The sequence below is a fragment of the Amphiura filiformis genome, chromosome 6 (assembly GCF_039555335.1).
Source record: "Amphiura filiformis chromosome 6, Afil_fr2py, whole genome shotgun sequence".
NCBI classification, from domain to species: domain Eukaryota; kingdom Metazoa; phylum Echinodermata; class Ophiuroidea; order Amphilepidida; family Amphiuridae; genus Amphiura; species Amphiura filiformis.
The window spans coordinates 57,602,761-57,627,541 of record NC_092633.1 but is presented as its reverse complement, the minus strand read 5'-3'; the positions used below and the strand labels follow the sequence as shown (position 1 = coordinate 57,627,541).

Sequence of the window (24,781 nt, the reverse complement as noted above, 5' to 3'; positions counted from 1 at the left end):
TCTCATATGCAACAGTGCAAGGGATTTATAGGGGTTGTGCAATATTAATTATGAGCCTCCAGGGAGTCCAGGGGGTAAAATTTCCAAACGGCTCGCCAAAAATCGCTTGTCACGCCCCCCCCCTCGGCTCGCTAAAAATCGCTTGCACCCCTCTCGGCCTGCTTAAAATTCTTTTGCCCCCCCCCCCCACCATGCGCATGCCAAATTTTTGGGATCCCAATTGTGTGTTCTCAAGTGGGTTTTATTAGCGACCTGACACGCGTTGTCATAGTCGGGTCATTCCATGTCAATTCAACAGATTTTTCAGAAGTTTCCCGCACTACCCTCTCAGAATTTCTTTAAATTTCACTTAAGGCCAGAGTAATGGAAGACACATTCGTCCACGACCGAATTTGAGATTTTTTGATATTTATCAACACTAAGATGTATTCTTTCACTTGAAACTGATCAAATACAACTTGCTAATATTTATTCGTATTTTTGCTTGATTTACTTCACTCTTTTTAACTCTAAAAAGTCACATGGCTCAAGACAGCTTAGTAAATTGGCGGGAAATAATGAGTCAGAAATGCGCGAATGCGAAATATTGTGATTACTGCAGCGATTCGCGTCAAGCGTGACGCCACGCAACTCTGCGCGTATGTACAAGCAGTCAAGGCGCATTCGGTATGTTGTTAACGCCAGCAAATGTGGTGTAAACAAAACAAAAATTTGCTGTCAAAATGCCACTTAGATTTTTTAATTATTTTGAATTTTGGCGCACTGAAAGCAGAGATTATAGATTCATTGGTGGAAAAAAGATGCATATTTAGACCATGCACCAGATACAGCTTTTACAAGTGTGAAAGTCTAACCGTTTTAAAATTCAAGGACGTTTTGTGCATAATTTTGACATTTTTTTACTAAAACGTCGATTTCTCAGAGTTCACTTTTGACAATATTTCGCGATTTTTGTGACAAGATAACTCGAAAAATATGCAAGCAAAGGGTAAACTTTTTGCACTATCCTTTAGAGTACATCAAAGTCTAGGGAAGGTTTTTTCATTTTTTCAAAATATTTGTTTTAAACAAAAATATACACCATTATGTGCAATTTTTAGCTTAATAGAGTGACAAAGTGGCTTTTTTCACATGTTTTTTTCAATATTTCAAAAAAGAGACGAATTTCAAAAAATAAAAAACCTTCCCTAAGTTCATGTCTCTTCTTCATGAAAAGCTAACTGAATTTTTTTTACTCCGAACGGATTTTTTTCTATGTTGTCACAAAAAAATTGGGGTAAAAAAGTGAATTTTTGTGATTTTTTCAAAAACTTGAGATTTTTGAACAAATCTGACGTCACCATGGGATTCCTTGACTCATTTCCTTTCCAAAAATGTATAGTTTTATATACTTTGGACATACAATTCAGAAATAATGAAGCTCGAAAAGGTCCATGTTCTCTCCCATTACTCTGCCCTTAAATGTTATACCTATAGCCATTAGAAAAACCCACAAGTTTTAGATCCCTAGCCCTTATCGTTTTCCCGAGGTGGCCGATCAAAAATTGGGGTGGGGGGTCTATTTTTACCATCAAATCTGACTTTTGAAATAAATGGAAGTTTTAAAGGGGTCTAATTGGTTAAATTATATTAGATAGAGTCTTGGAAATGGCATTATTTATCAATTTGGTAGTTAATTTCATGAAAATGAAAAAAATAAAGGATTGCGCACATGCGTGTGAATTGCCGCGCCACTGAAATTGCGCAATATTATGCATGCTGTTTGCCAAAATGCAAGTTTGACCCCCCTAAAATCTCACTTTCTGACAAAATTCATCTATTTAATATTTAATGAATGTTAAGATCATGTTTAAAATGTCACATCTACAGATTTTATGAACATCAGTCATTTACTTAATGAACAGCGCCCTCGCAAAGTTGGAAAAAATCACATTTTTTCCGTTTTGGGGTCAAAATCCAATGTGGCCAAACTTAGATTTTTATTTTTATTACTTTATTTTATAGAGAAAAGTGTCTATTGTAATATCCACCATGTCCCAGCAAGGGTATTTGCCTCCTTGATAGCAAACGAAAAGGCCAAAGTTTACAAAAAAATTACCAATTTTTAGCCTAAAGTTGCCGAATTCAGCAACCTTTCACTCCAATTTCGCAAAATATGACTAAGTATTTTGACAAAAAATTTTTTTACTCTTACCAACTTCCATGATGGAATCAGCATCATCTGAAATGCACTCACACAAGTTTCTATGAGACATGTCAGGTGATCCCCATTGAAAAAAAATTATACTTGTGAAAGGTTGCCAAATTCGGCAACTTTAGGCTATTTGTTAGTTATTTTTGTGTCAACTTTGGCCTTCTTGTTTGATATGAAGGAAGCAAATACCCGCACTGGGACATAAAGGATATTACAGAAGACACTTTTCTCTACAAAATAAAGCAATAAAAATGAAAATCTAAATATGACTACATTGGATTTTGACCCCCCTAAAAGAGGACAAATTCTGATATTTTCCGACTTTGTAAGGGTGCTGTTCATAAAGTAAACGACCAATGGTCACACAAATCTGTAGAAATGACATTTCAAACATGATCTTACCATTCATTAATAATAAAAAGATCAATTTTGTCAGAGAATGTGATTTTAGGGGGGTCAAACTTGCATTACTGCACACATCATTCAAAGGTTGCCGAATTCGGCAACCTTGCAGTGTATGTGATTTGCAACAAAGTGTCAACTTTGGCCTATACGTTTGACATAAAGGAGGCAAATACCAGCGCTGGGACATGGTGGATATTATAAAAGACAATTTTCTCTACAAAATAAAGTAATAAAATGAAAATCTAAGATTGGCCACATTGATTTTGACCCCCAAAAGGGAAAAAAATAGGATATTTTCCAACTTTGTGAGGGCGCTGTTCATAAAGTAAACGACTAATGTTCAGATGATGGTGGATGCGATATCGCTATTTTTGACGCCGCCATTGGATTAACACATAATCATGAAATCTTCACAAACAATTCTAAATTTGTTATGTGGTGTCAAAGCAAAATTATCTTACTCTAAAACCGTTGGGGTTCTGCAAAGTACCCCACTGCAAGTATGTTAATTGTCCATTTATAATCGCTAACCGTGTATTGTGAATGGGGCTGTCAGCCCTGTATCTTCGCCAGCCTCGTACGTCCGAATTGCGTGTCCTATGCCGCCTGACTAATGTTCATAAAAATCTGTAGATGAGATATTTTAAACATGATCTTAACATTCATAAACATTAAAAAGATGAATTTTGTCAGAAAATGTGATTTTAGGGGTCTCAAACTTGCATTTTGGCAAACAGCATACGTAATATTGCGCAATTTCAATGACGTGGCAATTCCACAAGCATGTACGCAATGCATTTTTTTTTCATTTTCATGAAATTGACTACCAAATTGATTTATATAGCCATTTTCGAGTCTCTAGCCAATATAATTTAGCCAATTAGACCCATTTAAAACCTCCATTTATTTTAAAAGTCAGATTTGATGGTAAAAATAGACCCCCACCCCAATTTTTGATCGGCCCCCGCGGGAAAACGATAAGGGCTAGGGATCTAAAACTTGTGGGTTTTTCTAATGGCTATAGGTGTAACATTTTAGTGAAATTTAAAGAAATTCTGAGAGAGTAGTGCGGGAGCCATCTGTTGAATTGACATGGACTAACCCAGTCGTATTGGTTTGATCAAGCATGATCAAGCATTGAAATGCTTATTAACTTTGTACTGGATGGACTGGAGCGTTCAAGCATGCGCAAAAAAAGGTGCAACAAGTTTTTCAATTTAAAGTGCCTCTGGCCCTATAGCCAAAATATTAAATTCTCGATCATGAGAGCCAACTTGGGTACGCACAGTTATTTGCGTCGAGCGTACTACGCAAAGACCGGCGCTTACGGCGCAAACACAGCTTTTGAGAATTGACCAATCACACGGTCGTTGCTAGGCAAGGTCAAGGTTCGGTCATGCAGGTCGCGCGATCGTGTTATTCTATGAAAAGTACGCTGACGCAGAAGGTACATCCTCTCATGATCGAGAATTTGTTATTTAGTAGTAGACATGATAGAAGTATGGCCATACATGGTCATGTGTCTTATGGTGGGACCCCAAAATACCTGGTGATGTTACATTTTTCTCTCCTCTTTCTGATTTAACTTGTTGTCACAGGGCTATTCTTGGTCCAATTTCATCAAGTTTGGGCTCATTATACAGCCTGATTATTCTAATTTTCAAATATGTTTCTCAATTTGGAATGCCAATTTGTTTAATTAGTGAAAAATACCAAAATGTTAACGAAGATAAACCTGGTGGATAAGCGGTGGAGGAGTATGTGCATTCTCTATGGGAGACATGGCATCTTTTTGAATTTTAAATTATATCATTGTCAAATTGTGTGCTATTCGCTACTTGCACGGTTCCGCCATTATGCACTATGTGCGGGGAGAACCTCGAACTGGCAGCATACATGAATGGGAATTGAACTAGTCATATAACATTCTGTGTAAGGTTACATAATTCTTCCTTTCATGTATCCTGCCAGTTCGAGGCTCTCCCCGCACATAGTGCATAATGGCGGAACCGTGCAAGTAGCGAATACTTGCAAATCATACCTCAAATGAAAGCTTGGTCATTCATTATTCTTATTCAGCTATTAATTTGATCTAATCATGTTTACAAGTATTCACTGAGAACCGCAAGTCACAAGAACCTCAATTTTTCCTATTCACTTACACACAAATGTCAAGATTTTCAGTCACAACATGCGTTTTGGCTTTCAATTGTTGTATCTTGAGAATTATACACCCTAAGATAGGAAATGTACGGTATACATTTTTGGAAAGCTTTTTACCCCAGGAATCCAAATATGCAGTTAAAATAAATGTAGGATACACTCTAAAGAAAATATTTTCATGATATCACCCTATATATTTTCTTACGCACCCTGTATACCAATTTCATTTTTGCATAGTTGGATTCCTTGGAACATTTAAGCTTTCCAAAAATGTATAGTTTTGTTGGTGTGAGATGTATTGTTTTAGACATGTAACAATTTAAGTGAAAAGGAGGGCAAATTATCAAAATCAGTGCTTGTAACGCAAATGTGCCCCACCATATGACACATGACCACATTTAGTTCTAGGGCTATGCCTATTGACTGGCTCAGGCCATTTTGTCTGTCCATGGGAAATACACACTATTTGTGACTACATTGTATTTTTGCATTTTTCTCAAAAAATAATAACACACTGACCTGTAACCCCGGTCCCGCACTCCGTTCATCCGCGGGTATTCATGCTCGTCGAAAATTTCGCGGAATAAGGGGTGTTTTCAGACGAAGAAACGCGATTCGCGAAACACACAAAAAAGGGGTGTTTTTTCAAACCACATGTTCGCGAAAATTGAAAAAAAAGGGTATTTTCATCGAGCAGCCTATAAGCGTTTCTGTAAAAAAGGGTATATTAGAAATATCGTTCGCCTTTTAGCGAAAATAGGGGTATCGTCGAAGGGTTAATAATTCGTGAAATCGCTAAAAAAAGGGGGTATTTTCCCCTTAAAACTTCGCGAAATGAGATGCAAAAGGGGGTGTTTTTAAAGTTCACCGACAAGCATGAATACCCGCGGATGAACAGAGTGCGGGGACCGGGCCTGTAACAAAAAGTTATGTATATAGGGGCAAGGAATCCAGCTACTACACTGGATTTCAGTGACTCAAGACAAGCTAAAATATTCCTTTTTAGTTTGGCTGTATTTCAAAATCAATATTTCCAAGTTCCGACCGTCTTGAATCACTGAAATTTCGGAAGTCGATATATTGGAAACAAGTTATGTGACATCGATACAGTATCAATATCTTGACTCAAGATGCAATTTACGTCCCAGGCGTCGCTTCTTTTTGCTTGTTTTGATTGAAAGTTGGTGGTTTCAATGTCTTTCTGGGGATCTTCTGGAACGGTTCGAGACGGTATGATGGCTCAGCTTGGAATTGGGCGACAGTAATTTGGGATAATCTAAGCATGTGTGCCATATCGTTTGTGTAACGATACTACCATTGAATGTACCGACATTCGGGAAGTTTATGTAAATAAAATTGGTACCCACCTTATTGTACTTGCTAATATTTAACAATGTATGTAGTAGTAATAATCTCATATTTTATATTACCGTAATCTAATACAGTACTTACCAATACTTATATTTTATTCTTTACTTTCAGCCTTCCCACAAAACATTCAAGATTAAGCAGAAGCTTGCTAAAAAGCAAAAGCAGAACAGGCCTATCCCAGCGTGGGTAAGGATGAAGACTGGCAACAGAATCAGGTACGAAATGGAGGGGAAGTGGTCAAGTGAACTATTTCATTGAGAGGGTTGTCAATCTGAATGCAAAACCCACCCAAGTCCAGTGATTTTGAGAACAGTGTTCTCAGAACACTAAAAAACAAATGTGTATCATACCAGGGACTGTCTTTTGGAATTGACAGGAGAGCATTAAATAACTCGTCTGGAGTCATACAGGAGAGCTGTTTATAAGAGCATTTACAATAGAATGTAAGGAGAGAATTGTCAACTACTGAGAGCTAAAAATTGCTCTCCTATATCAGATTTAAGGAGTGCAGTAGAGAGCAATTGCTCTCGCTCTCTTCAAAAGGCAGTCCCTGTCATAAATGCTGGGTATTCATATGCTGGATTTCACATGCTCAATAAACGTGAGTAGACTAGAGGGTGGATTTGGGGTCAACTTTTAATACGGTGCCTATGTTTTAAGTTGTAATTTTTTGGCCAAAGTATGAACTTGGGTGTGTTTTGTATTCAGGTATTCAATTGTTTCTCTCATTACAGGGAATGAAAAAGTAAATGTCATATATTTCTATGGTGCTAAGTTGAGGAGTTATTTAACTAAGTTGAAATATAGTTGGGGAGGGCTAAATGGGAAAAATGAAAGCTGTGATAGCCAGGAATTTCAAGTGTAATTTGGCATTTTTATATCATTGTTTTTAAAAAAATTTGGTCAGTCGTTTCTTGCCCCGCATCTGGGCAATAGACTTTTTTTTTGGCCTAACGAATGAACTAAGCAGTAAGCACCCTAGTGCAATATGTCAATTTACTTTTTTTTTCCCTAGCAATGAGAGGAACAATTTGAAATAAATATAGCATGATAGAACAAAAATATACAACAAGAATAAACTTAGATGAAACCATCACTACAGATAAAGTGCTCAACTAAAAGGAGCAGGAATATATTTAAATGTAGTGAATTTAATATTTACACCATCATCATTCAATACAGAACTGTTTCGTATAGGTGTTGTCACACCTACACTCCTCAGTTGAATGAGAGAACAAGCAAAATATACCTGGCCATGACCTGGCTAGGTGGGCCAAAAACACAGCATTGAGCTAATTAAAGTGTCTATAAAAAGTCTGATAAATTATGAGCGACTATAAAAGTCAATGATAAAGTGCCAATAAAAAGGCATAGGTCTTGGTTAAAGTCTCATTCAACTGAGGAGTGTAGGTGTGACAACACCTATACGAAACAGTTCTGTATTGAATGATGATGGTGTAAATATTAAATTCACTACATTTAAATATATAGAACAAAATATATATATTAAATTTTTCCCATGACCTCGGCCCCTCGTGAGAAATTGGAATCGCATAAAATGTAGAAATAGAATGAAAAGTAACATGATAGGGATTACACGGCGACAGGTGGCGTAAGGTTAGGGTATTGCATTAGGCATGTTTTTTATAGTGATGTATTGTTTTGTATTCACTACAGGGGTGGGGTGTGTGCGCACAACATCAGTTTTCTTCTGGGATTTACCATGATACTTAAGTGACATCACCCATGAATGTGGAGAATTGAAAGCTCTATGTTCAGATATGAGAGTCTAACTGATAGTGTGTTTATTTTCCGATTATTTTAATTTTCACAGATACAATGCTAAAAGAAGACATTGGCGCAGAACCAAGTTGAACTTCTAAGATGTACATATCTGCTTCTTCAGTTAAACAGATGATTTCCCTTCATACAAGCAAGCCTAAGTCACCTTGATTATCCCATCAACTTAATTGACACTCAAACAGTGGAAGGAACAGAAGATGCAGTGTACAATGACGATCTGGCAAAATGAGGACCGTAGAACACCTGGACTTGCTACCAAAGATGTCATTATTTATATCATGGACTCCATGACGATGTAACTTTTCATATGTCTGACTTTGTTATGAGACAATGGTATCTTATGGTGCATAATAAAATGCTCTAACAGTTCGGTAATAATTACCCATTGTTCAGAAGTTCAATTCAACTTTCGTTGAATTTTAAAGACTGGTGGATTTGATGGATGAATAAAAATGTTTGTATGAATGGAAATGAAAAGCAGATTCTGTGTAATTTGATTGTTACCAATGAGAAAGAAACTCCACACTTGTCAAATCATTGTTTTTGGTTGAGAGTTTATTGATTATAAACACACTCAAAGTTTCATTTGTTAAATACTGTAAAAAGCAGTTTTGTTTTTCATTGTATTCATTTATTGAAAGAAATCCTATCCATGGATAGCATAATCAAAACTTAATAGAGGTTCCTGTTTCATGTTCCCTTTAAAGTCTTGGTAATAATATTATCAGATGATTGGTATAAATTGTGAATGTGACTACATATTTCATTGTGATGTTCACAATGTTTGCTCCATGCATATCCATGATACAATTCTGTATGTGACGAGATCAAGAAAAATTACCCGGATGATATTGGATTTTGACAGATCACTAATTCATACATAAAAGTATCACATAAAAAGTTTAAAACCTGAAATGAAATTGTCATATTCAGGTATGAACGTTTTAGCACATACATTTTAGACCATATTTTGCCTTCATCTTTCCCTGAAAATTGACTGCATATTGTATTATCGAATAGCGACTTGTTTATAATGACAAGTGTGGAGTTACTGTATTGGTCTTGATTACCGTCTCAGCCAGCGTTTATCTTCAATGAAAGTACCGGTAACCCGAGATTTGAAAGTTGCAGCAAAATCCTGTATGCATGTATGTATTCAGTTTCAATGGAAGGACATGTGTTCGGCTCGCATTGGATTATTCTTTTCATGAATTTCGCAGAGGCAAAAAAATGTGACAATCAAAAATTATCATTCGCCTCAGTGGACATTGTTCGCTTAATCCCATATTGGAATATGGCAAGTTCAATATTTTCTTGGGAAGACAGGCTACATCTATTTGGTAACGCCTGTCAATTAGGAAATTTTGAAATTAACTTTATCACTGAAATGACAACTTGCAATTTAGGCCATTTAGGAGTTACGACCTTGGTCAGAAAAAATATTGAAATCTTCATGTTTCAATCTGACGTTAAGTGAATTATGACTACTCGGAATAATGACAAATTCTTACTGATTATCACATGTTTTTTTTACCATTTTTCAATCTATTTAGCTTGATTCCTATCATCAATTGTTAAAAGATTGATATTTTCCATCGGCCAATGCAAGGGAGTGATTTGCTGCAATTTACAAATATTGGGCTTATTTAATTTTTAAATGTACCCTGCAAAACAGCCCTCGAATTAACCCACGGCACACATGGCATTTTGCTGTGGGTGCCCATTCCCACTGCCGTAATGCCCTCAAAATATGTCCTTTACCCAAGCTGGGGGCAGTCACTTGCCGTGCTCTCTAATTAAGTTGCCGTCGGTGCCAGGCGGCGAGTGGCATGATCGAGCCGGCAACTTGTGAAACTCGCCCGGCCGTATGGCATTTTCCATATACTCGGTTAGTTTTGTGGGGTTCATTATCGAACCCCAACGGTTTGAGCTTGTATTTATATTATTTATTAACATAGGCCTATTTGTTTGTGATATTTCAAGCGTTTTAAAATTTCAAAATAATCTCATTCAATTACATGGTTGACGATGGAAATTTAGAGAATGCACGGCGACCACCACCTGTTCGGTGCCCCAGCCATGCCCCTTCATTATAAAATCATCTATCACACTGCTTGTGTATACAGTGAGCCAAAGAATTAAGGTACCAGTTATGTTCACCCCTGTATATCCTAAATAAAGACAAATATGTCAAAATTAAAACAAGCAGTCAATACCAGTACTCTTTGGCTCTGATTTAAGACCTTATTTGTTGAAATTTGTTAAGAATTAAAGAAACGGCGATCTAAAACCTAAAGAAGAAACGAAATCAAAAGTTCACTTTTGTGTTCTAATCAATGAAAGCACGGCGCTAATTTTAACGTGCTAATCAATGGAAGTGCATCGCTAGTTTTCTTGTTCACCAGTACTTTGTGTACAAATCAATAGAGCATTTAATGCAGCAAACTGCAACTTTAAAATCGGTATCTTCCTTGGGTTTTGGGATCGCCCTGACTTTATTTCTTGAACAATTTCAACAAATGAGGTCTTAAATTCGAGCTAACAGATGCGGCTATTGGCTGCTGGTTCCAATTATGACATATCTGTCTTTATTTAGGATATACAGGAGGTGAACATAACTGGTACCTTAATTTTTTGGCTTACTGTATTTTCTTCACTTTTGAGAAGTGCCCTTCTCAAATTTTCAACAGTTGCCATGATGCCCTCTTGAAATTATGAAATATTACAAACTGCCGTGCTGCCTTGCCTGTTCAGTGAAAATCCAAGGCAATTATCAACTTGCCCTAAAAAAGTTGCCGTGCCCTTCAGATCCTTAATTCAAGGGCTGCTGCAAAATATTGGGTCCATTATATCAAATGAGGTGACGTGTCACATGCACGCATAATTGGAGCCAAATGTTACAAATCAATAAGTTTTCAGGATTAAACTGAAATTCCAGATTTTTTTGTCCAAATTTCTGCACTTTATTATTATCAGCCCATTTTAGCACAAATTCACACGCTTTTTCCCAGATTGTGATTTTCCTTCAGGCATACTTACATCCCATGGACAAATTTTGAAAAGAAGGTACCTATTTGTAATTATTATGGAAATGTTACAAGCGTTGGCAATTGAACTGATCTGAATTGAAGCCATTGACATGGTCAGGTAACAGGCCTAGTTAGCCTGTTTTTGCCGGCAAAAATCTGTTCATTGGCAACCAGTGGCGGCACTTAGGGGGCAGGGTTGGGGTAAAGGGGCATACCCCAATATTCCCCCCCCATATACACACACACTTTTAAGTCAAACCCCCCAAAATTTCGAAAATTTCCACTTGTGCGGTAATTCTGTGCGAAATAAATCCTGGTGCCACCACTGTTGGCAACTTGGCAAAAACACGGGCAAAAACAAGTCATGTATTTGCCAGTCGTGTTGACGGCTGAAGTACTTTAGCCATATTGTCAGGAAACATGGATGTGTAGAAAAACAGATTTTGCAAGAGCCTATGGAAGGCAAACGAGGAAGAGGACGTCCACCACATCTTGGACTAATGAAGTGAAGCTGGTTTCTAACCAAGGAATGCAACTTGCCGGCATCAGATCGAGTTAGATGGCGTACGCGTACTCTTGTGAAGACCACAGCAGCGCTGCACAGCGCCACCTGACAGAGAGAGAGAGAGAGTTTTGACGGCAAAAACTTAACAAATCTAGAAGCAGGGTTCGGTTTTTGCCAGCAAAAACCTGTTTTTGCCTGGTTTAAACCGGCAAAAATGGCAAAAACTGACAAAAACTCACATATAGTCACTCAAATATTAAAAAGTTACACAGAAAGCTCCTAAACAGTAACACACAACTTTTAATGAATCATTCAATATATTTTTTGTCTCATCAAGTCCTTTTTATGAAAAAGTTTTGAATTTGATACATGCCACATTTCGAGTTAAATGCACTTGAGCAATGAAAACGCATGCCTTTATGTTGCTTATAATTACAAAATCTGGCCTTGTTACACTTGGAAACTTAGTTTTGTAACTTAATAATTTGTTTTGAGATGAAAAAAACTGAACTATAAATAACTTTTTTAGTTTTTGCCGGCAAAAACTGTTTTTGCCAAGTGGTTAAAACCGCGGGTTAAAACCTGCGGCAAAAACCTGCGAACCCTGTCTACATGGTCTAGAAGAAACTCATATATTAATAGCAACACAAAAGCTCATAAACAGTAAATTAAGCACTTAAAAGGGCACTTCGTGATCCACAGCCTCATCTCTCATCCCCCCACTTTTCTCAAAAAAATATTTTTATATCACTAGAAACCATGGCTACATAATGTTTCTGTACAAAAAAAAATTAATTCATTTAGCAAAGAAAGATATCGTGAAATTTGAATTTCGTTTTGGTATACCAGAACGAAATTACAACACATTGTCTATGGAGCACTCAGTGTAATACATATTATCATGCATAACTCGCAAACGCAAAATCGGAATCAACTGAAATTTTGGGAATAAGCTTTATTTTCGTGGATATCTACTGAAAAATGTCATAAAAAGATGATGCTGGGATCACGAAATCCTCTAAAGTGTTGGAACTTCTTGCAAGATGTATAAAAGTACATACATTTTTGGAATCTAAATAGAAACACAGATTTTGTGTAAACATCAGACATTATCGAATTGCATTCTGAATACGAAGAATGTCCTTCTGATATCAAATAATTTTGATTTTTTGAAATTCGTAATGTAATACACATTTTATGGCAAATGATTAAAAATTGATACTTTTGATATTTAACAGTATACTCGAAGTAAACTTTATAAATCTGATGATTTATACTTAAAGTGTATGTAGGTGGGATGAAAAGCCGACGATCAATTGAAAATTGTGACCTTTCGTATTGAAGATATGGTGTTTTTTCCCAAAACACCAAAACAAATTAGGTCTTTTTGGGAAAAAAAATCCATATCTTCAATATGAAAGGTCAAAATTTTCAATTGGTCGTCGGCTTTTCCTCCCAGCTACATACACTTTAAGAATAATATCATTATTAGATTTATAAAATTTACTTCGAGGACTGTTATATATCAAAAAGTGAAAAATATCAAATTTTAATAATTTGTCATAAAATTTGTATTATATCGTGAATTTCAAAAATGAAAAATATTTGATATCAGAAAGACATTCTTCGTATTCAGAATGCAATTCGATATGTCTGATGTGCTCTCATGTCCCACACAAAATACTCAAAACGCTCATTCCAGATCCCTTAATGGGGATTCTTAAATTGTAAACTCCAGAAGAAGCTGAAAAAATTGTTCATGTTCTTCGTTTCATGCTTGACAATATAGTTTGTGGGTTTTTTTTCGGGGGGGGGGGGTCACTCCCATTGTGGCCTGTACACCATCCCGCGATAATAAAAACGCGTAAAAAGGGTAGTTTTTCGTGGGTAGGCACGATACGCGTTAAGGTGTCAAAAACATGAAATATTGGAAAAAAGGGTAGCAAAATTGCAATTGCTAAGTACGCGGAAATGAAATTTAGGGTATGAAATTTGATGCAAGGAATAGAATCACTGTTTAAGGTGTGAAAACACCTGTTTAGGGTATTGTTTTAGCCAAGGGTTAAATCCTTGTTTAGGGTGCTTTTCAAAAGTTGATTATCGCGGATGGTGTACAGGCCACAATGGGAGTGACCCCCCGGTTTTTTTAAATAATTATTTCGCCCCTTATGTATTTCTTTATTTTTTATTTTTTATTTATATCATAATAGCGCCATCTATAATTTGATATATTATTTTTTGCGGGCAAAATGGATTGACATGATTGAGGTGATTAATGTATATGTCTAACTCTTAGCCTCAAATTCATCCCGATTTCACTTGACTGCCCAGAGTTCAATGCATTGGGAAATTTCGATATTACAAAAGTGGTAACAACGGAAGCTGTTTTTTCAAGACTTCTCCGGGAATGCATTATTTGAAGCGTCATAAATTGCAGGATGACACAGGCGTATTAGGCCTACCGATATCAAAAACTCATCAACAATGAGAAAAATCGGGGGATGCGGACCCAGGCAAAAATATTATTTTTATTTCTTAAAGGCCCATTCAGTGATTTTTTCATCCGTTGATCGTAAAAATCATCCGTTGATAGTACTTTATCATACTTACTACTGCTTTGTCATGACTGCTGGTGGTTCAACCGCAAAGCCGTGGCAAAATACATGTAGGCCTACGGCGGCATTTACATGAAGGCCTACTACATGATATATACTGACAGTATAAATTATAGCCTAGCTATATACATGTGCTAATTGAAGCTAATTGAATGGGGCTTCCAACTTTATCAATACTGCTGTTTTCTTGATGTTTCATTTCAAAAATACCAAATGACAATTTGAATGACTTACCCGGTATCCTTCACTTTTATTAAGCAATTTATAAACAATTGTTTACACTTTCACTGGGGTCACTGAATGGGACTTTAATAACTCCAAACAGTAATGACCCCCCCCCCCATATTTTGATAGGGGGGATGGTCCATACAATCACCCCCCCCCCTCAATGTTGACGCCTGTATATGGGATTCTAACCCGAATTAACCCCATATTTGGTCATATTAAACTAAAATGTGTCAATATTTTTGCGCTTCGCGCAAATTAATTCCAGTTTTGTACTATATTTCACCAGTTTAGCTTCAATATGGCAAAATTTTTTGGGCGCTTCGCGCGCATCTGCACCATAAATAAAACTTATTTTGTCGGCATAAGGTGCTGGATTCACTGGACTTCAAGAAATTTTTCCGAACCCCAATGAAAATCTTTGCCACTGTTAATGATGTAGGCCTAATAGCCTATTTTTGGTTTCTTTGTTAGGACACGAGGGGGGGGGGTCGAAAACATTTTAGACCATTAAAGGGGGGGTCATAAAATCCACCCTTTTTCGGATCAAACAAGTTTTGACGTCCGAGGTTCCAACTTTTCCACCCCCCCCCACCAAAGTATTTATGAACACTCCCTTATTTATTTTGGTATCTTTTCTGAGAAACATAATACCCTCTTCAGACTCAGTACGACATAATAAGTTCATTTATACATATTACTTTCTATTTCAACGCATTATTTCTGCTATTTAGAGCAGCGTTTCTCAGTATACATACTGAGTCAGCCAGTATAGATACTGATTTTTGCATTTCACTGAATTGAGGAGTTCATTGTTTGATAAGTAGCACAGCGACACGGAATGCCCGTGTGGGGTTACCTAGAAATAATCTCTTCCACAAATTGTATATGCTACACCGTAAATCAGTATCCAAACAGATTATTATTCAAACTGCGGCCTTTGCGATGAGAATCGAAAGCCAATTAGGTGACGTCACGAACTGGCGATACACTCTTACACATACTTGGTCCAAAGTTTAGTCGCGCATTGGGAAATGACAGTGTCACGTAGTATCCATTCATCTTTTACACATTCAGTGGTCTGCAGTTCAGCACTTCGATGTGGGCATCACCGATCACCTGAAAATTATAGCATCGTGATGAAGTAACGCCAGGCCCGTACGCGGGGGGGTGGGGGTGGGGGGGGGGGGGGATAAAAGTATACAAAAAGTCCAAAAATATCACAAATTGCGAGCGTAGCGAGCAAAAAAAAAAAGGATTTTACGCTTTTTCGGTCAAAAATGGTCAAAATTTTGGGAAAAAAGTCCACTTTTCACAAAATTGCCCCCCCCCTTTGGGAAAAAAGTCCACTTTTTCAAAATCAGCACCCCCAAACAAAATCCTGCGTACGGGCCTGAGTAAACGCGTTCACGGCGATGATGATGATCATGATGTCACAAAAATACCTGAAAGTTATGAATTAATTTGGTTGAACCCAATAGGCTTTATAGGTGTTAGTTGGGACACGTTCGACACGTGTAAAATATGCCATTTATGGATTCAAGATCAAAAGCTTTCAAATGAACCATCATCTTCCAGGCCCGTACGCAGGATTTCATTTGGGGGGGGTGCTGATTTTGAAAAAGTGGACCTTTTTCCAAGGGGGGGGGATTTTGTGTAATGTGGACCAAATTTGGACCTTTTTGTCCAAAAAAGCGTAAAAAACCCCATTTTTTGGCTCGCTACGCTCGCAAATTCTGAAATTTTGGGACTTTTTGTACACTTTTCCAGATTTGGGGGGTGCTCCGCACCCCCCCCCCCCTGCGTACGGGCCTGTCATCTTCATCCTCGCATCAAATTTGGCATAAGTGGAAACTTCGGAACACTATGGTCGGATTGTAAAAGTCAAAATTGCAATTGTCTCCAGTGGCTGCATGTGGTTTATACCCAAAAGTTTATTTGGAAAATAGCGATGAAATTATCGGACCACCCCCATCCCCTTGTTTAAAACCTTATTAGGGCCCTATACGATTTTGGTCATATTTAGTATTATTTGCCGAATAATGATAAAATAATATTAGGCCCTACTAACAATTGAATACCTGAGTGGAAGAAGGGCCCAACTCCAATTTTTTTACAAAAATGAGTTTGACCCAGCATTTTATTGTCAACAGACTGTTCTTCCTTGTGTGTGAAAGATGAGTCAAAACCCACTCTCCAAATAGTCTTCCATGTACCCTTAATCATGGATTTTATGGAAGAAAGGCCCAACTCCATGGAGTTGGGCCCTTCTTCCACAAATATTGGAATATAAAAGAAATTTTGTTCAGCCAAGAAATCTGCTTTTCACTACAATAAACTTTCTGGCTAACATATTACATGCTTCTACTTGTGCAATTAATGGATAATTATCAAATTTCTATGGCTATTTATAACACATCTGCTCACGGAACTGGCACTTGCAGTATATTAGTGGAAGAAGGGCCCAACTCCAGCTCGTATTAAGACCTGTAGCGTTGCCATGGAAACATCATATATAATTTCGAATGTATGTAGTATTGTATGTTCATGTATTAAAGGTCCCCTGAAGATGAAAACATTCTGTCTATAAAACTTTTCCAAATATTAAGTTTTTTCTTAATATCTCAAAAACAGTTTTGATGGAGTTGGGCCCTTCTTCCACTCAGGTATTCAATTGTCAAGAGACTTTTCTGGTTATTTTGATTCAAACTAATAATGAGATTAATAAATAAAAGACACTATATATAATAGCCGCTTAACTATGGTGTTCAATGTGGGATTTAAAGGATGACTTCAAACTTGCTCCACTTTGTCCTAAAACAAAATGAATTTGTCTAATTCAGTTAGGGGTAAGTTGGGACACACGTGTCAACATTATGCCAACAATTCAGGTTTGAAAGGGCCCCACTTTAACTTGACATAATGTGACTCCCTGCACCCCCGCACGTGTTGGTGCCCATCATACCCATGCATGCCAAGTCCGAGACTCACTGGTGAAATTAACATATATTACGCTCTAATATTATGAGTCCTGCGGGAGGGTAAAATTGGGACAAGATCATCAAGATGCAATTTTTGGCAAGCCGAAAGTGAGACAAGCGATTTTTGGCCCCGGTGTTTGGTAGGGGCCTACATGGGCAGGGGGCCCTGGGCCAGGCCAAAATTTGGAGGCCCCCAAAGTCACCGCGGAGATGACATGTGCAGATTGTGCACTCAAGCATGTCAAGTGGCCAAGTTTTGGTTAACGTATATCTATCTGCCACGGCGATGGAAGCATTAAATGTAGGCCTATATGCTTTTTAGACAAGCATGTAGGCCTAGCCTATTGTTCAGATTTTACAATTAATATGCACGCGAATTATAAGCACGCGAAAAACATCAATTTCAGACTAACCAAAAATAAACATAAAATTGCTATTACATGTATATAAAAGCTAGTGCGCGCGAAGCGCGCAAAATTGTGCAATTTTACCTTAATTTGGTCCAAAACATGGGTGTTTTTCGAATGCAAAGGGCAAGTTTGGGTCAAGTTCGCTCTAGGCCTAAAATGAAAACAGAACGAACTTCTTACTACCTTCCTAAGCCTCTTTTTCAAATTTTCCTGCTCGCTGCGCTTGCAATATATAATTGCAAATTGGGATCCCAATGCATATGGAAAACAAACACGGCAAACTATTAGTATAGTAATATGAAAGTATGAAACATCAGGAAAAAACAGCAACGTCAACAAAATGATGTATATCTGAGAAATAATTTTTAGAAGTTCCTACATTTTTTTAACTAAAAGACATAAACTGACATTGTATTTTTTTAAGAAGACAAATATATTATTGATATCATAAAAGTAAAAAAAAAAAAACCCAAAACACAACAAATTAATAATAGATGCTAATTAGAATACTGTTTTCTTTCTATGTTAATTTGAATCTGAAATCTTCAGGTCTTGAGTCACACACAGTAGCTAGCTCTACAATATCGCGAAATGATGAGTCACAATCTGGGAGTATGGCATCATAAAAATAGGTTCTGTGTAAGAGACGGGCCGTCATTACTTCATCTGCGCAGTAATGGACGACATGATGAACACGAAAGACTGACGATGGCAGGGAATGGCAATAAACATGAAGCCAAAGTGCCCCAAAATTGCCTTCAAGTATACGAAAACAACATGAAAAGATTTACAAACGTGTCAAGTTTTAATACAACTGCAAATCAATTCGATCTGGAAACTATAAGTGAAGGAAAATATCAACAAGACATCGGGAGTATTGAGACGTGATATTCGTGAAAGCCTGTGTTTTTAGATACGCAGCATTGGTGACGAAATTTCCATTGTTTGCAACGAGCGACTGCCGTGTTTCAATCCATGCGGTTCTGGCTGCCTGAAACACTCCGGCGATGATTTCTCAGCCCCAAAACTACTTACATTGTTTATGTTATAGGTATGTATCCAATAATATAAAGTTGTTATGAAATCAGTGCTTACAAATTTGATAATGTTTGGGTGGATCAACAACCATTTTGTCAACACTCAGTCAGAATGCACGATCAACATGATCAGCTGATGCCTGCATGCCTGATATTGTACACGTTCATTGCATGCTGCTACATGTTGGGCATATGTGGAACATGTAGCCGTGACCAGCCAAACTGACCTCCTATAATGACCATTTCCAATTGCACTCTCTTTGTTGATTTCAGTATAAAAATGTATAGTATAGAGCTGCAAAATGTACATTGCTGAGAGCAATTGTGATGCATCAATCACTAAAAGGATCAATCATGGATGGGCATGGATGGCATTGTTTTTGTCATTGGCATCGCATTGACACTGTACATGCGATAAACAAAGTGCATAAACTGCATGCAATCATAATTCATAATAAGTAAATTTTTTATTTCTTCCATCCGTGGTCCAGGTAGGTGCGCGCTGGTGATCGGCGATGGCACAAGTCAAAGTGGTGAGGTGTCCTCTACATGTATGCTCTACTTCTGGAGGACTGTGTGCCAACAACCATCAACCGTATTGTTTTCATGACCGTTGATCAGCCAATCAGCGCGGTGTGATTGTTAATCGCATGTTTGTTTACCCGATACACACAGCCGAGCCCACAGAAGAAATAAAAAATCAACTTTAAAAAGACTCATTCAGTGATCCAAACACAAGTGTAAAAAAAAATAAAATTGTTTATAAATTGCTTAAAAAGTGAAGGATAAGTCATTCAAATTGTCATTTGATATTTTTTAAATGAAAAATTCAGCAAAAAAGGAAGCAAAAAGCAGTATTGACGAAGTTGGCTGTTGAAGCCCCATTCAAATACATGTAGCTAATTTATTTACTGACAGTTGGTTTAGATGTGTTGCAGCAGCTCAATGTTACTGACAAAATATTTTATTTATGACCGCAAGTTTTTTGGTAGCTGTGTAATACCATGTGCAAGATCTTGGTACATGTACATGGTATATTTGGCCATGCGTTTTGAGTTGGGCCGGTAATGCGTTACATGTTTTCGCGAGATGAAAATTGCATGTTTTTTCGTTTAGATATGCATATCTTCACATATTGTACCCAACATATATAAAAGTATACATTTTCTTGCTGCAAATAAACCAAGGAATCCAAAAATGCACATTAAAATGGCACAGGGTGTAACACTAAGGAGTTATGAAACTGAAAATACCAAATATTTTAGGGAAAAAAATCTAAAATTTGACAAATTAAAAAAAAAAAGTTAGCTTCACCCCACATCTTTAAAAGTTCCATATTTGAATTCCTCTCAGTCAGAGCTTTAAATACATATATAACATCATAGGGTTCAATAAAATTAAAATGATTTTGCGCCAGCCTCTTTCAAGGCATATTTTCCCATTGACTTCAATGTGTAACCTGAACGGAAAATAAAAATGCAAAATTGCTTCTCAAAGCAAATTAAATTACCTGGAATATGATTGTTTGGTGTTATAGTATGCAGTTTAAAGTGAATTGTAAAAATGTGAAAAAAGAAATGGACCTCTAGCATCATATGACCCCTGGGGTCACTTTTATTAAATTTGCTCCTCCTGATCCTCCTCCTCCTGATCCTCCTCCACCCCGCACATTATGCTAATTAGATGCACATTATTCAAATGTTAATAACTTTTTACAACTTTTTTAAGGTTTACTGTATTGGTCTCATCACAAGCTTTAATTTGACACCAAATTTAACTACATAGGCTGCATATTAACTGAGAAAATTAAAAAGATGAACCCTAAAATGTCGCGCGCATGTAACATCTCCACCTATTTACTGGCCCAATTCAAAACGCATGGCCATTTATAGCTAGAGAAGAGCCTGTTTAAAAGCTTTAAAAGGTCAAGATATGAAGTTTTGTCAATTGATATTTACTCTGTATTAAAAAATTATTTCAAAGGTCACAGTCACACAGGTCAAAGTAGTGCATTTGCCAAAATTGCTCAAAATGCTGCTTTTTTGATGCAGAGCTGCAAGTGACCAGGGCTCCAGTTAGTGCATGTTCGAGGACGCTGTTTTTTACTGGCACTGAACGCACTGGACTGCATGTTGCATCTGTACACGAGCGCACAGTGAATTTCAAAAGTTAAAAGTACTACGCTTACTCAGTTTGGATTTTAACCAACAATCTCTAATTCATCATGAAATTTCTATTTTTCTGCATTTTTTTGTAGACAAAATTAATAATTTTCAAAGTTATTTTTATTTTAAAAATTGGAATCTGCATTTAATATTTCAAATTCTATCATGTGCAACAAACTAGTTCTGTTGTGTTTTACAATATTGAGCTCAAAAGGCGATGGGGCACCGTTTATGTGTTTTTAAAAAGTATATTACCAATGTGGAAGTATTTCACCAATTTTTAGGGCACTTGCACAAGAGGTCGTAAGGTTAACTGCCTCCAGAAGTGCATGGGGAACAATAGAGTCACCTTGAATGAATAAGTTCATCAGGACTGTTAGAAGCACAATTTACTAATAATACAATCACCTGCTAATGGATGAATACCCTGGCATGTCCAGATACACAATGTACATGTAGTCAGGTGAACATGAATTTGTACATTCTTGGAGGATATTCCATTTTAGCCCCTAATGGTCGACCTGATGAGGACATGAACAGGGTCAGAATTTCGATGTGAATCAGAGAATCGATTCTCGCAAAGATTCTCGTAAACAGATTAGTGTGAATCAAAGTTGATTCCCGCAAACGTTTGTAGTTTACACAGAAGTTGATTTGCGAGAATCAAATGATTCCCGCAAATTTATTCTGCAAGAATCAAGATTGAATCTCGCATTGTGAAAAGAAATTCTGACCCTGGATGAATATTAGGCTCAACCGAAATGGCATTTGTCTACCAATCCGATATTGATTTTGTAATATCGGTCAATATCCGATCCAATATCGGGAATAAAAAAAAGAAATCAAAATTAAAAAAAAAAATTTCAAGTTTTTGGCGACTTTGGAGAACCACTGGACCTATTCGGAAGTGCTAGGATCATTCACAGTTCATTTGGAAAAAAAAATTACATTACAGTTTGTTAAAGTTTTTTAAATGCAAACCAGGTTGGTTTGAGGTTGGGCTGTAGCTAGTATAAATACCAAATTTGAAAAGTGCAAAATGTTGAACTTAAAAAATGTGATGTAGGCCCTACTGAACGGTCAGCGTTTATGAATGCATGCATACCAAATTTGAGGAAATACAATTCGGAAGTGCTAGTATCATTCACAGTTCATTTGAAAAAAAAAATTGAAAAAAATTACAGTTTGTTAAAGTTTTTTAAATGCAAACCAGGTTGGTTTGAGGTGGGGCTGTAGCTAGTATAAATACCAAATTTGAAAAGTGCAAAATGTTGAACTTAAAAATGTGATGTACTGAACGGTCAGCGTTTATGAATGCATGCATGCCAAATTTGAGGAAATACAACAATTTACCGTACATCAAAAAGTATGTACAGATATCAATCACACTTAGTCAATTGTATTATGATGACTAATAATGCACGTTTCTGCTGGTATGTAACTATGTACGATCTTAACTGCATTACTGCCATAATGTTGGTGTATTTACTTTTTGGACATATGTTTCATGTGTATGCGCAAGTAGTCTTGTCAATTGATATTTTTGCCATGAGTCCTGCATAGTTTACAAAGTATTATGCTCGTTGGATGGGCTTGTTCCTTCAAAATGTACATAGAAATAGTATGGCAGTTAATGACTAAGTTGGCCATGTTGCTGATTCCTTTTTCTGTGGTGCACCGCAATCCCAGTATTAGTGATGGACTTTGATACCCTGGTTAATTCTGTGATGTGGAGTTGTGAACCATCATCATCATCAGTTACGCTCTACATGGAGTTGTGGACCAGATCAACTGAGATCATCATCATCAGTTATGCTCTACATTGTCAGCTTGGTGCACCAGCACCCACCAATGACAGCTTTCAGGGCAGCTCAGTCAAAGGTCAAACGCTCAAAGTTGTTGTCCTCTCTGCTGTACCTATTTCTTTCAGCTGGTCGAGTGGTCGTTCATCTGTTTGATCCGATGTTAGTTTTATCCGCAGATTGAGTTTTAAGGCGTGCAAGTGCGATCACACACCATCGCACACCTTAAATTGCCGAGTGCGATTTATCGATTCCTAAACTTCTTATTGAGTAATTTAATAGCACGCCTAACAGTAACAGCCCACCTTAACATTTCCAGTAGTGCAATTTGTAGCACAAAATTTTTCAGGACTCAATGGCTGATGAGTGAGGAGTTCAGTTCATTTTCAGTTTAATCTTCTTGTTTTCACATTTATCTTGTTTATTTTTTTCTACATTTGTACTGTGAGTTCAGTGTTTGTAATTGAACCCATTTTGCTTCTCCATTTGTGGACCAGGATGGCCAAATTCTTGTGCAAAGAGTTTCACAAATTGTACATGTACTACATTTTCTCTTTAGGCCCTTCACAATTGAGTCTTAGTTTCCTGTTTCATGGTTGAAAACTAGGGATGAGGCGACTTTTAATTATTAATTATTAATTATCTATTATTTTCTTTATTTTAAAACAAGTGGTCGCAACCTACATCAACCTGTTTGGACTAGGAACATGCATTTAATTATTTTACAACTATGTTTGATTTTATACATAAGTAATGGTACAGTTATGTTCTTTGTTTATTCATCATTATAGTTGATATAAGCAAAGTCAGAAAGTAGCAAATGGAAGTCATTAGAAGTTATTTTAAAAGAGAAAATCCAAAATATAAATAAAATAATTAAATATTTTGGAATTCTCTACTTTGGACGCGCGCGGGAAACAGGAAACTAAGAATTAATTGTAAAGGGCCTAATATGTAGATCAAACAAAAACTGTCGCATTCCATGCCTGTGACACATTGATCTGGTACAACCAGGCCATTTGGCTCCCCATGCCTTTGCCTTGGTGCCCCCTTCCCCCAATGTGTAACTGTTAATATTCTTTTACATTAGCAGGTTTTTGCCCAAATTGCCTGCAAAGAAGCTAATTAACTTTTTACCCTGCTTTTTTAAAATTTGCAAAGTTGTGAGATGATGTTGTTTTTATTTAGTACATTATTGTGGAAACTTGTTTTTTCCTCCCTAGTTTGACTTGTAAGTGTATATAATTTTTCAGCTGCCGCCTTATTGTGGCATAGGTGTAACAGATGGTATATTCACCACATTTATTATATCATGATGCTTTCAATGTGCAAAAATATTTTTTGGTGGGACTTCACTTAGCTAATGATAAGCTACATCCAGCTCTGTTTTTCCACTGTTTTTAAAGTGGATGGCATGTTTTTGGCAACTACACAGCACAGTTGATAGTCTCCTCATGCGCTCCTGGTTATTTCTGGACTTCCTTCTTGGTCATTAGACTACACTACAGGCTGTAGGCACTCAGCCAGGCTGCTTACTCGATCACTTGCTCGCTTTGTCACCATAAAATCCTAGCACGCTCAATAAATTCCAAAATACCGTAGATTTATGCTGTGCCTGCCAGCCTAAATAAATGGTTCAAGTTGGTTTAATTTGTCAATGCTTTCTTTTTAATGTGAAATTATGAATTTATATGCAGGAAGTGTAATATCTGTCCCAAAATGTAAATGTAAATTGACAAATTATCAAGTTTTGCCAAGTGTAGATGCTAAATTATGCTCAGCTTACAAACATGTATTGAAATCCTTTTCTTGTGGAAGTGGTAGAATTTTACACAAATGTAGCTTGGTCATAAATTTAAAAGCAAGAGGGCTGAGGCCTATTAATTATTTAAACATAATATTTTCACTTATATATCTACTGCCATTTTGGTGTTGACAGGGATGGAAGCAGATTCTGTTTTGGATTCCACATTGGATATGTGTATACCCCGGGAATCTCAGAAGAGGCATTTATATACATGTACATGTAGTTGTACACATACCTAAATGTACTGTGCTGGTTCAAGTACACTCCCT

At 36.9% G+C, this 24,781-nt stretch overlaps 1 protein-coding gene across 1 annotated transcript in view; it reads left to right on the top strand.

The window, feature by feature from the left end:
• The first annotated feature begins 18,327 nt into the window (after positions 1-18,327).
• The window catches only part of LOC140155704 (uncharacterized), a 48,731-nt gene continuing 42,277 nt past the window's right edge, over positions 18,328-24,781 (top strand). The window contains 1 exon segment of the mRNA XM_072178637.1: positions 18,328-18,752. The gene's annotated coding sequence lies outside the window, so the exon portion shown is untranslated.